This window comes from Delphinus delphis, chromosome 18, assembly GCF_949987515.2.
Source record: "Delphinus delphis chromosome 18, mDelDel1.2, whole genome shotgun sequence".
Lineage (NCBI taxonomy): Eukaryota > Metazoa > Chordata > Mammalia > Artiodactyla > Delphinidae > Delphinus > Delphinus delphis.
Window position 1 is genome coordinate 54,706,134 of NC_082700.1, and position 12,729 is coordinate 54,718,862.

The 12,729-nt window shown below is 38.9% G+C and overlaps 1 pseudogene; it reads right to left on the reverse strand.

The window, feature by feature from the left end:
• Window positions 1-5,647: 5,647 nt before the first annotated feature.
• LOC132413623 (E3 ubiquitin-protein ligase TRAF7 pseudogene) lies at window positions 5,648-7,396 on the reverse strand (annotated as a pseudogene).
• Between the last annotated feature and the right edge of the window lie 5,333 nt (window positions 7,397-12,729).

Below are 12,729 nucleotides of genomic sequence, written 5' to 3' on the forward strand. Positions count from 1 at the left end.
CAACCTGCCTTTCTAAATGTGATTTATGAGAATTTGTAATTCAGAAGAAAGTGTAAAATAGAAAATACATATTTCAGTAACATACTGTGCCTGCTCTGGAATGAAGTAGGGTTAATACATCAATCCAGGAACACAGCACAAATCTCAACGTCAGCAACATTCCCCACGTGAAATGAATGCGGGAGGGCCAGAGCTATGGTTTTTACCTAGCTTCCCGGGAACAGGAACAGCTCTGTAATGTCTAGTTAACCTCCTTTTCTTTCTTCCCCGTCTCTTTTCTTTAACACCTCTTCAGCATTCTATCACTTCCCACCTTTGCCATACGTGATAAACTGCTTTATCCTATGCTATGCCTGAGGTCAGGGGCAGAAGCAAGAGTGACGGGAGGCTGAAAGACAGACACTGATGCCAGCTCAGTGTTTAACCTACCTGCTTCTACAGCCTAAGTCAGTGTTTAACCTACCTGCTTCTAAAGCCTAAGTCTTTTAAACTAAACAGAACCTTTTATTTTATAACTACAAATAAGGTTAAAAACCGTTATACTTAGAGAACTAACACAGTGATTTCCAATTGTGCACATTTGTAAACAGAGCATTTCAAAGCTTTTCTACCAAGAGGAATTTGATAGGTGGCTAGGTGAGAACTGCTAAAACAGACTTTTAATGTGCATTTCTGCCTGGAGCCATCCTAAAGACCACAAGGAATGTGAATCAGACAGTTATTTACTTACCCATTAGTGAAAATCTTAGATTTTCTGAATTGCCAAAATCATCTCTGTCATGCTAAAGCTTAATGTTGGCTCGTAACATTGGTCCAATTAAGTGAAGTACTCCACAGCCACCTGTATTCTGTCAGTGTATGTGTCTCCAGGGTGCAGTCGGGAGCATATAATAATTCAGGAATGATTGCCTCAGAGGTTTTATTGGACTCACTCAGTTAACTCAGATAAAATACAGAGAAAAAGAAAATCTTGCTGGCGTTCTGACTTTCAGCTCTTGTGTTTGTTTTCTGCCTAGATATGTGTTACGCAGTTAATAGAGAGAAATATATATTAAGTCGCATAGCACAGGGAGATCAGCTCGGTGCTTTGTGACCAGCTAGAAGGGTGGGATAGGGAAGGTGGGAGGGAGAGAGATGCAAGAGGGAAGAGATATGGGGATATATGCATATGTATAACTGATTCACTTTGTTATAAAGCAGAAACTAACACACCATTGTAAAGCAAGTATACTCCAATAAAAACGTTAAAAAATAGCCTTATAATTTGTCTAATTATCAAAGTTCCATAGTTTATTATTTTTTTTCAGGGGAGAGAAATCTGGCCCTCTAGATAAGGGCTCTTTTAAATACTTAACTGTAGCTGGTTGCTCTGTGTAAGAAACAAGTAACCTGCGTATTCATTTGGGGTGTAGGAGAGCTCATTCAAACTCATATTTTGCACTACTTAGAAAAAACAGGGAAGGAAAGTTTTATTTTATGTATTTACATTATATTGTAAAAATTAATAAACGGAAACTTCAATTAAAATAGAGTGGGGAAGCCAGAAGGGGAAGATTTCACACTTTACCACTAATAGTCGAGCCAAACAGGAAGAAGACTTTCTCTCCTTGCCTGGCAAAAGCTCAGCCAACGAGAGCCTGTCACAACTTGGCCAGTGAAAAAGCTGCTATTCTTCAAACTCTCAGTTCCTCCAATGGATTCTGTTTACCATAACCCTCCCAATGTCTTTTTCTTCTCTTTAAAAGAGTTCCCCTTTCGCTGTGTAGGGATCTGCATATGGTTTGCCGTGGTTGAAAATCCGCAAATTGCAATTCTTTGTTCATCTCAAATAAACCCATCTTTTGCTAGAGAAGTAACTGGCAGTTTATTTGTTTTAGGTCAACAATATGTTACTTGCGTGGTTTAGAAACTGTCTGGAAGGATATCAGTGAAGACAATTACATATATTGTTAACTTTCTGAATTTATCCCTGCTTTTGAGGAAGTGAAGCAGAATATAAATATGGCCTCTTTGAATCCAGAAACAATGTTGGAATACGAGGAATAAATTACATGATATATTGTTGAATAAGGAAGAGTTGCTGTGCCCCCAGTATTTCTCTTTATCATATCCCCTTGTTTGTTGTTCCTTCTGCCTAAACTGTCCTTTCTTAATTCTACAATTAGCAACCTGTACCCATTGTTATCATCTCTTGCCTAGGCTACAGCAATAGGACTTTTCATTCAGTCTCCAGCCTCTGTCTGTCTGGTTATACTCCATACTATCAAAAAAAAAAAAAAAAAACCAAAAAAAACCCTTTTCTTCAAACCAATAAACTCATGAACAAACATATATAATCTGATACCGGCATCCCCCATTTTGACAAACAGCACATGAAAAATGGCAACCATGTAATAATCTTGTTAGCTCATTTTTCCTTCTGGGTTAAGTTGAAATGTCTCAGTTCATTATACAAGGCCTTGAGTAGTCTGACACTAGCCTTTCTCTCCAACCTCTTCTTTATCCTACATCACCTATCACTTGCTTTATTAGTCATGATTCTCCGGAGAGGGAGAGAGATTTTAAAAGTTTATTACAAGGAATTGGCTCGCATGATTGTGTGATTATGACTGGAGACCCAGGCGAGCCTGTGTACATAGTACCAGTCTGAATCTGAATGTCTGAGAACCAAGAGAGCTGATGATATAAATTCCAACCCACAAGCCAGCAAGCTTAAGATACAAGAAAAGCCAATGTTTCAGTAGGAGTTTGAAGGCCAGAAAAGAGCAATATCCTATCTCAAGCAATCAGGTAGAAGTTTCCTATGACTCAGCCTTTTTGTTCTATTCAGGTCTTCAGTTGATTGGTTGAGGCCCACCCCCATTAGGGAGTGGGACTTTACTCAGTCTGCCGATTCAAATGTTAATCTTATCCAGAAATATCCTCAGCGACACACCAAGAATAATATTTGGCCAAATGTCTGAGTACCCTGTGGTCCAGTCAACTTGACACATGAAATTAACCATCACACCTGCTCTCACCCCATTGAGGAGCCACATGAACATGTCCTCACTTCCTGCACTTGCTACATACATTTTTCCATCCTCTGCTATGACTTTGTACAGTCTTCTCCCATTGAATCAAATGACTTCTCTTTTTCTCTATGACTGGTGTTTTTTTTTATCCTTAAAACCCCCTTCATAGTCACATCATAGTGAAGACTCTGTGAATTGACCTAGGCAACATTAATTTCCTGCTGCCCTCTCTCCCTCTGTTTTAGCTATATGAACTATCATGACTATCTGGAAAGGCTATTTCTGTCTTCCTCACTTGACTGTGAGCTAATTACTCCAGGGCATGGCTCTCAAGCAGGGGTGTTAGCTGCTCATCCATCAAGGGATATTTGTTCATGTCTGCAGACATTTTTATTGTCATAACTGGAGGAGGGCATGTCAGTGCATTCTACTGTATAAAGGCCTGGGTGTGGCTAACCAAATTACATACAAGACAGCCTTTTGCAACAAAGAATTACCTAGCTAAAATCTCCTTGGCACTCTTGATATTTTGGGCAGGATAATTTTTGATTGTAGGGAGCCATCCTGGACAGTGTACGATGATTGGCAGCATCTCTGGCCTCTACCCACCAGAAGCCAGTAATGGCATCGCCTCCAGTCATCGCAGATGTCCCCTCACTTGCAAAATTTGTCTACTAATGTTGAGAAATATTTTTTAAAATACTGTGAAAAAGACGAACTCACAGAAACAGAGACTAAAGTGGTGATTACCAGGGACTGACGCGGGGGAAATGGGAAGATGTTGGTGAAAGGGTACAGACGTCCAGTTGTAAGTTCTGGGGACCTAATGCACAGCATTGGGAGCTTAGATAGCAATACTGTACTGTATAATTGAAAGTTGCTGAGAGTAGGTCTTAAATGTTCTCAATACAGAAAACAAACGATAATTATGTGACTTGATGGACGTGTTAGCTAACACTAATCATACTGCAATATATGTGTATCAAATCATCACGTTGTACACCTTAAAGTTACACAATGTTGAATATCAATTATATCTCAATAAAGCTGGGGAAAAATACTGTGCATACTAGGACCTAATTAGGCAGGATGGTGAAAAGCTTAAGAAAATGAACTCCAGAATCATAGAATCCTGCAGTTGAATCCTGTCTGCACTTCGTGAAGGGAATAATGAGACATATTTAACCTCCCCCAAATCTGTATTTTCGTCTGTGACCTGATGGTCTAAAATACAAAATGGCTCACACAGTAGTTAGGACAATTACATTAGTTAATGTTAGCGATGGTAGATGGTAAGTGCTTAATAATTGTAGCTATTGTGATTGGCTAAGAGAATGCCACCATAAGGGCGGGGGAATTTACCTTATAAATATCCTTAGTTACATCATTTTAGAACATATATAAAAGTTAAAGTTTGCACCAAACATCTTAGCACAGAATTACTGTCTGAATTATATTTAAATGTTTCATGTGTAATTTTTGTCTCCTTGAATACAGGGATTACATTTTTGCTTTTGCCCACAATGCAGGCTGTGATAAATATTTATCAAATTGAAACTAACCAGAAAAAATATTGCCACTTATAACACTGAGTGTGGCAGCTGTACTTCCAAATAATTCTTATTTGCCTGTCCTATCCATTACTGTTATGAATATTTTTCTTTTTATCAGTATTAAATGCATACAGAGGCAGCATGTAAAATATCAATTTACAGTGCTATGCTATACTGCTACAATACTAAGATGTAATGCAATGAAAGATGAAATTTGGGACATAGATGCCTGTAGGAGGTCCAGAAGTTATGGGAAAATGATTCAAATTGTACAGAACACAATCACAGGATTAAGGAAACCAATTGTCACTTGCACTGTGTGGTGATAACAAGAGTCGGAATGTGCCAGGGGCAGTTTGTTTGCAGCTGTTGTCATTTGAATCTTTTGTACAACATCCATTTTCTTTCTCAACTGTGTGGGATTTATAAGTGCAGAGAGTTGATCAGAATTACTTTTGTGTAGAGACTACTTGTATGATAGCTCTTAGATTTAAACCATGCATAAGAAAATATAACCCAGAAATAATTCCACAAATACTGCCTAAGCTAGCACAAATGCCTATGTTGATGGATTTAGCTGGATATTACTTTAAAGTGCTAATTAGGTCAGGTTATGGACATCACCAACTAGAGCAGGAAACTTATCAGTTGCTCAAATGCCATCTTTAGGATAAACAGCTTGAGAGAATTTTTATAAACAGGAACTTGTAATTTGACCAGCCTTGATAGACTCTTTGTCTAACTAAAGCCAACTCCATATCTTTGTCCAGATTAGTTTACTTTTGTTTTCACATTCTGTGCAGCTTTTATTTTAATCGGGAACTAATCAAATCTACATACAGTCTAAAAACAGTAGAAAACATGAGTAAAATGGCCAGCAGTCCATTTGGGGTAGAGACAGAGAGTGGACTGGGCACCCAGAGAGAGAGAACTCGCATTGTTCTGGCAGCAACCAGGATGGGGCCAAGCATTTCCTGGCTGACTGAGTTGTTTGCCTGTGCTCACAGGGTAGGCAGAGACCCTGAGACCACCTGAGTGGCCAGCCAGGAGAGAAAGCCAAGACCCAGCCTGGATTCTCTGTTAGCAAATCCAGACCTTCACAGTACTACCCACAGCCCCTAAAAGTTGGTCCCGGGACACAACCAGTACAGTCACCCTGCCCTGTTGATACAGCAGGATCTGCATGTAGATGATGTTGTCCCTATTCCAAACCTTGAGGGACTGGTAGTAGCATGTGCTGAAGACTTTGATCTGGTCTGACATCAAGATAACCACCAGGGCATACACGGTGCCCATGTGGCCTGCCAGTCAAGGTCCATACATGCTTCTTGGACTCAATATCCCACACATGCATGAGATTCTCATAGGTGCCACACACGATGAAGTGATTCATCATGTTAATAGAGTAGATAACTGCCACCAGATGTCTGTAGGACATGGATGCAGTTGAACTTCCAAATGTCCCAGATCTTGCTTGTCTGGTAGAAGCTGCTTGAACAGCCACCACTGCTCACACCCACTTGTTGAGGCCTGTGAGATCCTTCTTCAACTGCAGTTTGGTACCCATAATGTCCCAGGTCTTTATGGCCTTCAGGAAACCACTCAAGAGCATGTTATGCAAACAGACCAGCATGTACATTGGGCTGTTGTGGGCCTGGATTATGTTGGTCTTCTGCAGGTTCTGGACACCCTACCTGGTGATGGTGCAGTCTTCTGAGCACTGTAGAGATTGTACCCCTGAATGCAAGGTGGTACATGTGTCCCATGTATTGGTGGTCTGGTCAGAGGAGCCCCTAAGGGCAGGTCATCCATGGAATAGAACAGAGACAGCAGATGGGGCACTGATGGACCAGAAAGTTTCCTTTGAAGTTGAAAATCTGCTGAGGGTCTTAGGATCCTAGGATGCCCGTGTTCAGCCATGCACTGGTGTGGGACAGCTCGTCATTCAACATTAGATACCTCCCTCTGGAACTCCATGAGGTCGTAGCTGAGCTGGCTCTATTTTTTGTCCATGACATCAAACTTGAGCTCAAGGCTCTTCATCAGCTTGTCAGTATTCTCTGAGACTTTGCCCAGCATAGAAGAAAGAGAGTGATTTTCCTGGGCCTTCCAGGCCAGCACTACGTGTACCTCATGGAAGCATTTGTCCCTTGACTGCAGGAATCCATGTAAGCTCTTGAAGTGGCATGTCCCCAGGTGTGTCTCATACATGTCCTGGTTCCCATTGAACATGTGCCAGTACTTGGAATGAGGATACTTGATGTGTTCACACTCTTTGAGATGAGCCTCCAGGTTCATCTTGAGGAAGAGCAGGTAGCTGGGGTTGTTGGGGGCACATTGGGGCTGTAGTCACAGCTCCCCTTTTGGTCCTTCTAAGCACTAAGCTTGATGGTGAAAGGCACCATGGAGGTCCACATCCAAGAAGATGGCTTCTGATCCCTGCCATGGTGCAGACAGGCTTTCAGTGAATGAAGAGCTCCCAGATCTGCTCAGCCACCGCACTGGTGTTCTCTACCACCGTCAGCTTGGCATTGTCCACAGGACCCTTCTGTGACTTCAAGGAGCATCTTTGACAGAATGTGTGTATACACATGGTGATCTCAAGGTCCTTGAACAAACGGCAGCAAAGCTGGAAGCAGAGCTTTCTGAGGGCTGCTAGGCAAACCCCGGTGTCTTTGGCTCCTTCTCCCCATAGGACAGGGAGAACGTGGGGAACAGGGACACACTGGGCTCAGAGTGGAGGAAGCAGATGGAGATGGAGGAGTCAAGCAGCATCTGAGTGGCAGGGAGGGTGCTGATGGGGGTGGGGACTTGCTGTGTCCTCTTCATCCCTGGAACAGTTAGACGAGGGTACTGTTTGTACTTGCTGGTACCCCCCGCCCCAAAGAAAAGCAGTTGCAGCTGGTGCTCATGCCCAAGCTCATGCTCTAGAAAGGCATCTAGGGTCCCCGGGTGGCCCCACACTCCCACTTCATCGCCCCCACCTTCCCCCACTGCTGGAAAGGGCTTAAGTGTACTTCTAAAGCTTTAGAGTCTTCTAACTGGTATCTTCCTCCATATTCTTATATGCTGTTAGGTTCCCAGTTTCCTTTGGTAATTACCTGTCATAGATATAGTCCAAAAAAACTGTCTCTTGCTATTTGATTCTTGTTGCTAGAATTGCTCGATTTATGAGCATGAACTTTCTTCTCTGTTCCAGTAGACTTACAACTAAAGTCACGTTGTGTTCTCAGATTCATAGAGCAACTCCAGTAATACAATCAGATATCTATAATGAAAAGCTGTAAATTCATTTTATCCAGGTAGCCCCTTCTTTCTTGGCTGAGATAGCATATGAGGGTGAGGATGTTGGTAGGAGAGTACAGAGAAGGAAATCTTGAGGGTAATAATGGTTTAATGAACAGTCATTGTTTTCTGATGCATAAGAGCTTGTAATTTGAAATGTGATGGGCTATATAAAAGTGTACATCTTCAATTCCATTTATTTTTCTAAGTGACTCAAGTGAGTTAACTTTTAAAGATGACTGTCCCAGTGTACACTGGTCTGAAGAAAAGCTAGTAATTTTCTGAATTCCAAACAATATTCTATGCAAAAGAAAGTATTTGAAACATTCAAAATAGATTTTAATCTACAAAATGTAAAAACACTCTCTCTATCATGTATCTCATCATATGTTTTTTGCGTCACATGCTCAGCTGAAAGGACCCCTAGGTAACTTTGAGGTTTTTGTCTTTACTGTGTAAGATACCAGTCGAACTCAGGTTTGCTTGCCCAACATGCAGCAAAGCCAGTCTGCTGATACCTGGTTATGGTGAAGGAAATTATGGCATTTGCAGGGCACCAGGCAAGGAAACTATGCATCTAATGCTCAAAAGACCTGAACTGCTTGATGGCTTTTAGGGAAGGGTTTTTAAAGCCAACATTAGGTTTTTAAAGCCAACATCCATGTACCCAACAGGGTACATGGATGACAGCACATCTGTTTACAACATGGTTTCTTAAATCTTTTAATCATCTGACCTACTGCTCAGAATAAAGATGCCTTTCAAAATATTACTGCTCATTGACAATGGCAACCGGTCACCCAAGGGCTGTAATGGAGATGAACAATGAGGATAATGTTGGTTTTTGTGCCTGCAAACACGACATCCATTCTTCAGCCCATGGATCAAGTGAAAATTTTGACTTTCAAGTCATATTATTGAAGTAATACATTTCCTAAGGGTATAACTGCCAGGAATAGTGATTCCTCTGATGGATTTGGGCAAAGTCAATCAAAAACCTCCTGGAAAGTAGTCACCATCTTAGATGCCATTAAGAACATTTGTAACTCATGGGCAGAGGTCAAAATATCAACATTAACAGAAGTTTGGGAGAAGCTGTTTCTAACCCTCAGGGATGACTTGGAGGAGTTCAAGACTTCAGTATAGGAAGTAACTGCAGATGTACAGATGTAGTGGAAATAGCAGGAGAACTTGAATTAGAAGTGAAACCTGAAGTTGTTACTGAATTGCTGCAGCAAGTTCTGAGAGGACTGACTTCAATTTTTAAAGAATTTCTACTGTAGGTAAAATGTGACCAAGCCATACAGCATGCTACAGAGAAATTGTTCTTGAACAGAAGAGTCAATCAGTGTAGCAGACTTAATTGTTGTCTTATTTTAAGAAACTGTCACAGCCACCCCAGCCTTCAGCAGCCACCACCCTGATCAGTCAGCTGCCATCAACATCAAGGCAAGACCCTCCACCAGCAAAGAGATCATGCCTTGCTGAAGGTTCAGATGATGATTACCATTTTTTTAGCAATAAAGTATTTTTTAATTGAAGTATGTACATTGTTTTTTAAACATAATGCTATTGCACACTTAATAGACTACAGTATAGTGTAAACATAATTTCTATATGCACTGGGAACCCCCAAATTCGTGCAACTTGCTATATTGCAATATTTGCCTTATGGCAATGGTTTAGTACTGAACCTTCAATATCTCCAAGGTGTGCCTGTGTATTATTTTCATTGTCAGCACATTGGAATATATTTGACTGATAAATGTAAGGATTTTCATGATCAAAGAGATTAACAGTATGAAATTTGACAGCTCTGTTGTGAAGCTTGAACACTGATTATGTTGATAGTTGGTGGCAGTAACTAATGTTAGAGTAGGACCTGAGCCCAGAGACAAGAGATTGGTGGTCTCAGGAATAAAAAAGAGAAGTAGTCAATTGTTTTCTGTGTATCCTTCCAATCAGAGTGATTCCAAGAAGAGTGAATCTGTTGATCATATTTCTAAACTACTGCACTTTTCAATGAAAATAACTCCTTTTAAAATAACGTCCCATTATATACATATATTTAAATAAAGTATTCCTCCCTGGAAGATGATCAGATTTCAAAGTTACCACCATTACATTCCAGGCACATCTCTATCTATCTATCTATCATCTACCTATCTATCTATTGGTAGCCAGATAGATATACCAGAGAATGTGAACTGTGAAACTCTGGTTTGAGGATCAGGCTCCAAAATTACTTACCTCATATTTATAACAATTTCAAATTTTTTACAGTTTCTTGGTACAAACTCATATTGTGAAGAAGAAAGCATACAACTCACTCAGTCACTCTTGCAAACAGCTACAATACACTGTGAATAAGAGGTAAAATATTATGATAATATAAAATTGTGAACAAAAGTTTTACTTTTTATTTAAATAGCCACATATTCCTTTAAAAAGACATTAAATTGCTCAGTAATTATAGTTAAAAATAATGTGATCTTAATTTTCAGTGCTTATTAAAAATCCTTATAATCCAATAATGGGCTAAATTATAAAAAAGTAAGAATTTGTTATTTAATAATTATTCTCATTTTGAATGTGTGAAATCTCAATAGTCCTTTAGATATAGAGTGATGTTTTATAAAACAGTTGTCTAAATTAGATGTATTCTGGGATCAATATTTAATTATATATTAGAGAAATGTATTTTATAAGAAAATTATACTACCTGTATATATATATATTTTTCTAATTTATTTATTTTATTTATTTATTTTCGGCTGTGTTGAGTCTTCATTGCTGCGCGCGGGCTTTCTCTAGTTGGAGCGAGCGGGGGCTACTCTTCGTTGAGGTGTGCAGACTTCTCATTGTGGTGGCTTCTCTTGTTGTGGAGCACAGGGTCTAGGCACACGGGCTTCAATAGTTGTGGCATGCGGGTCCAGTAGTTGTGGCTTGTGGGCTTAGTTGTTGTGCCGCATGTGGGATCTTCCCGGACCAGGGTTCGAACCCGTGTCCCCTGCATTGTCAGGCAGATTCTTAACCACTGCACTATCAGGGAAGCCCCTGTGTATATATTTTAATAAAGTAAAATTACTTAGATTTTCTAAATATAAAATATAATTTAAAATACTAATGAAAATTTACATTTCAATATACAGGCCTTATAAGTATTTCAGTACATTTGTTTAAAGATATATTTTGGTGCCAGAGTGTTTTCATACATAGAATCATAATATATTCATCCAAAAAAGAATTTACAGATAATTTGATCCAGCCTCTTTATTTAACAGGTGAAGAAACTGATATTCAGAAAGGTCATGAGATATTTACAAATAGAAGCCAGATGTTTTGACTTTCTGTCAAATACCCTTCTGTTATACATGTTGCAACTTCATGAATCATCAGTTTTCATCAAAATGAAATGTCATAAAGGCCCAATATTAAACATATTTAACCACTGTATTATATTAGATTGATGAAAAATTAAACGTTTTTCAGTATCCCTAGATCATTACTTAAATATTAATGTGTGTGTTTTTGTAATTCTATAGATAAACAGCTATTGGCTTTCTACTTTGAAATGCCAGTAGATCAATAATTTATTTCATCAAGACAATTGTAACATTTTTTCCTTCTCGTTTCTGTAGTTTTTTCATACTTTACAGTATACAGTATTTGAAACAGAATCTATGTTTCTTTTTATACCTTTATCGTACTTCTGCATGGTTTTTAGATCTCTTGCAATTGCTTTCAAAGAGGTGAAAGAGATGACTTATCCTTACTTACCTAGCTTGAAAGATTCATCTTCATATCAGCCCATAGTGCCCATGCTCTCATACAAATCATAGGACAAGAATAGTAATTTTTCTATTTTGTAATGTATGTTTCTCTTAAAGGACGCCCTTGTTTTAAATAACAGAGATAAAAATAACCTTTCTCCAGGGATTATTATGAGGATTGCACAAAATCACACTTGTAAAGTATTACTTGTCTTGAAAAAGTAACAATATTTGACATCTCTCTTTGTCACTGGGTGTAGTGAAAACAAACCAGAGTAGCACGAGGAAATGTGTAAGATTCTGTTACCCCGAATGTTAAACAGCAATGAATTTCTCACACATATCTCATTTAGGTCACAACAAATAGAGTTTTCTCATTTAGTAATTCAAACTCACATCCCAAATTAAAATCTCCACACACACTAAGACAAAATCTTTGAATGAAAAGGAAGTCTGACAACTTCAGCATAAGTGAAGGGCATCTTCAGTGACCTTCACCACTGTTTAAGGAATTTGTCTGCTGGACATCCATTAATTTTTTGCCCATAGAATGTTTTGCATCTTATAATCTTCAGCACCCTGAAAAACACTAAAGGACTGTTCCCTATGACAAACATAATTAAAGCAGTGTATTGGCATTTTGAATTTATGTGCCAACAGGTGTCCTAGTATAAGAAAATATAAAAGAATATTTAATTTGGACAAAAGATTGCCTAAGTTCTTAAAAAAGGAAATAACTTTTAATGAAACAGAATTATTGTACCTTAAAGAGGGAGTCAGTTATTATTCCTTAATTTCTGTTTCTGTTTCTTTATAAAGACTCACCAACACCTGCTAGGGTGCCAAACTTTTAAAGAAAGCTTGAAAAGCAGAATTCTCTTATGGTTACTATTGTTGGTTATTTTGTTTTTAAAGTGGAAGAAAAGTCAAAGAAGGCACCAATTTAAAGTCAAAGAAGGCACCAATTTAAAGAGAGTGCTAAAAGCCACAAAACTAAAATACTTCGTATGAAATTTAAATATTTATATACTACAAGATTCTTTTGAATAATAATTATCACAACCTTGGGTGCAATGCTAATGTATCTGAAATGTTTTCATTGCT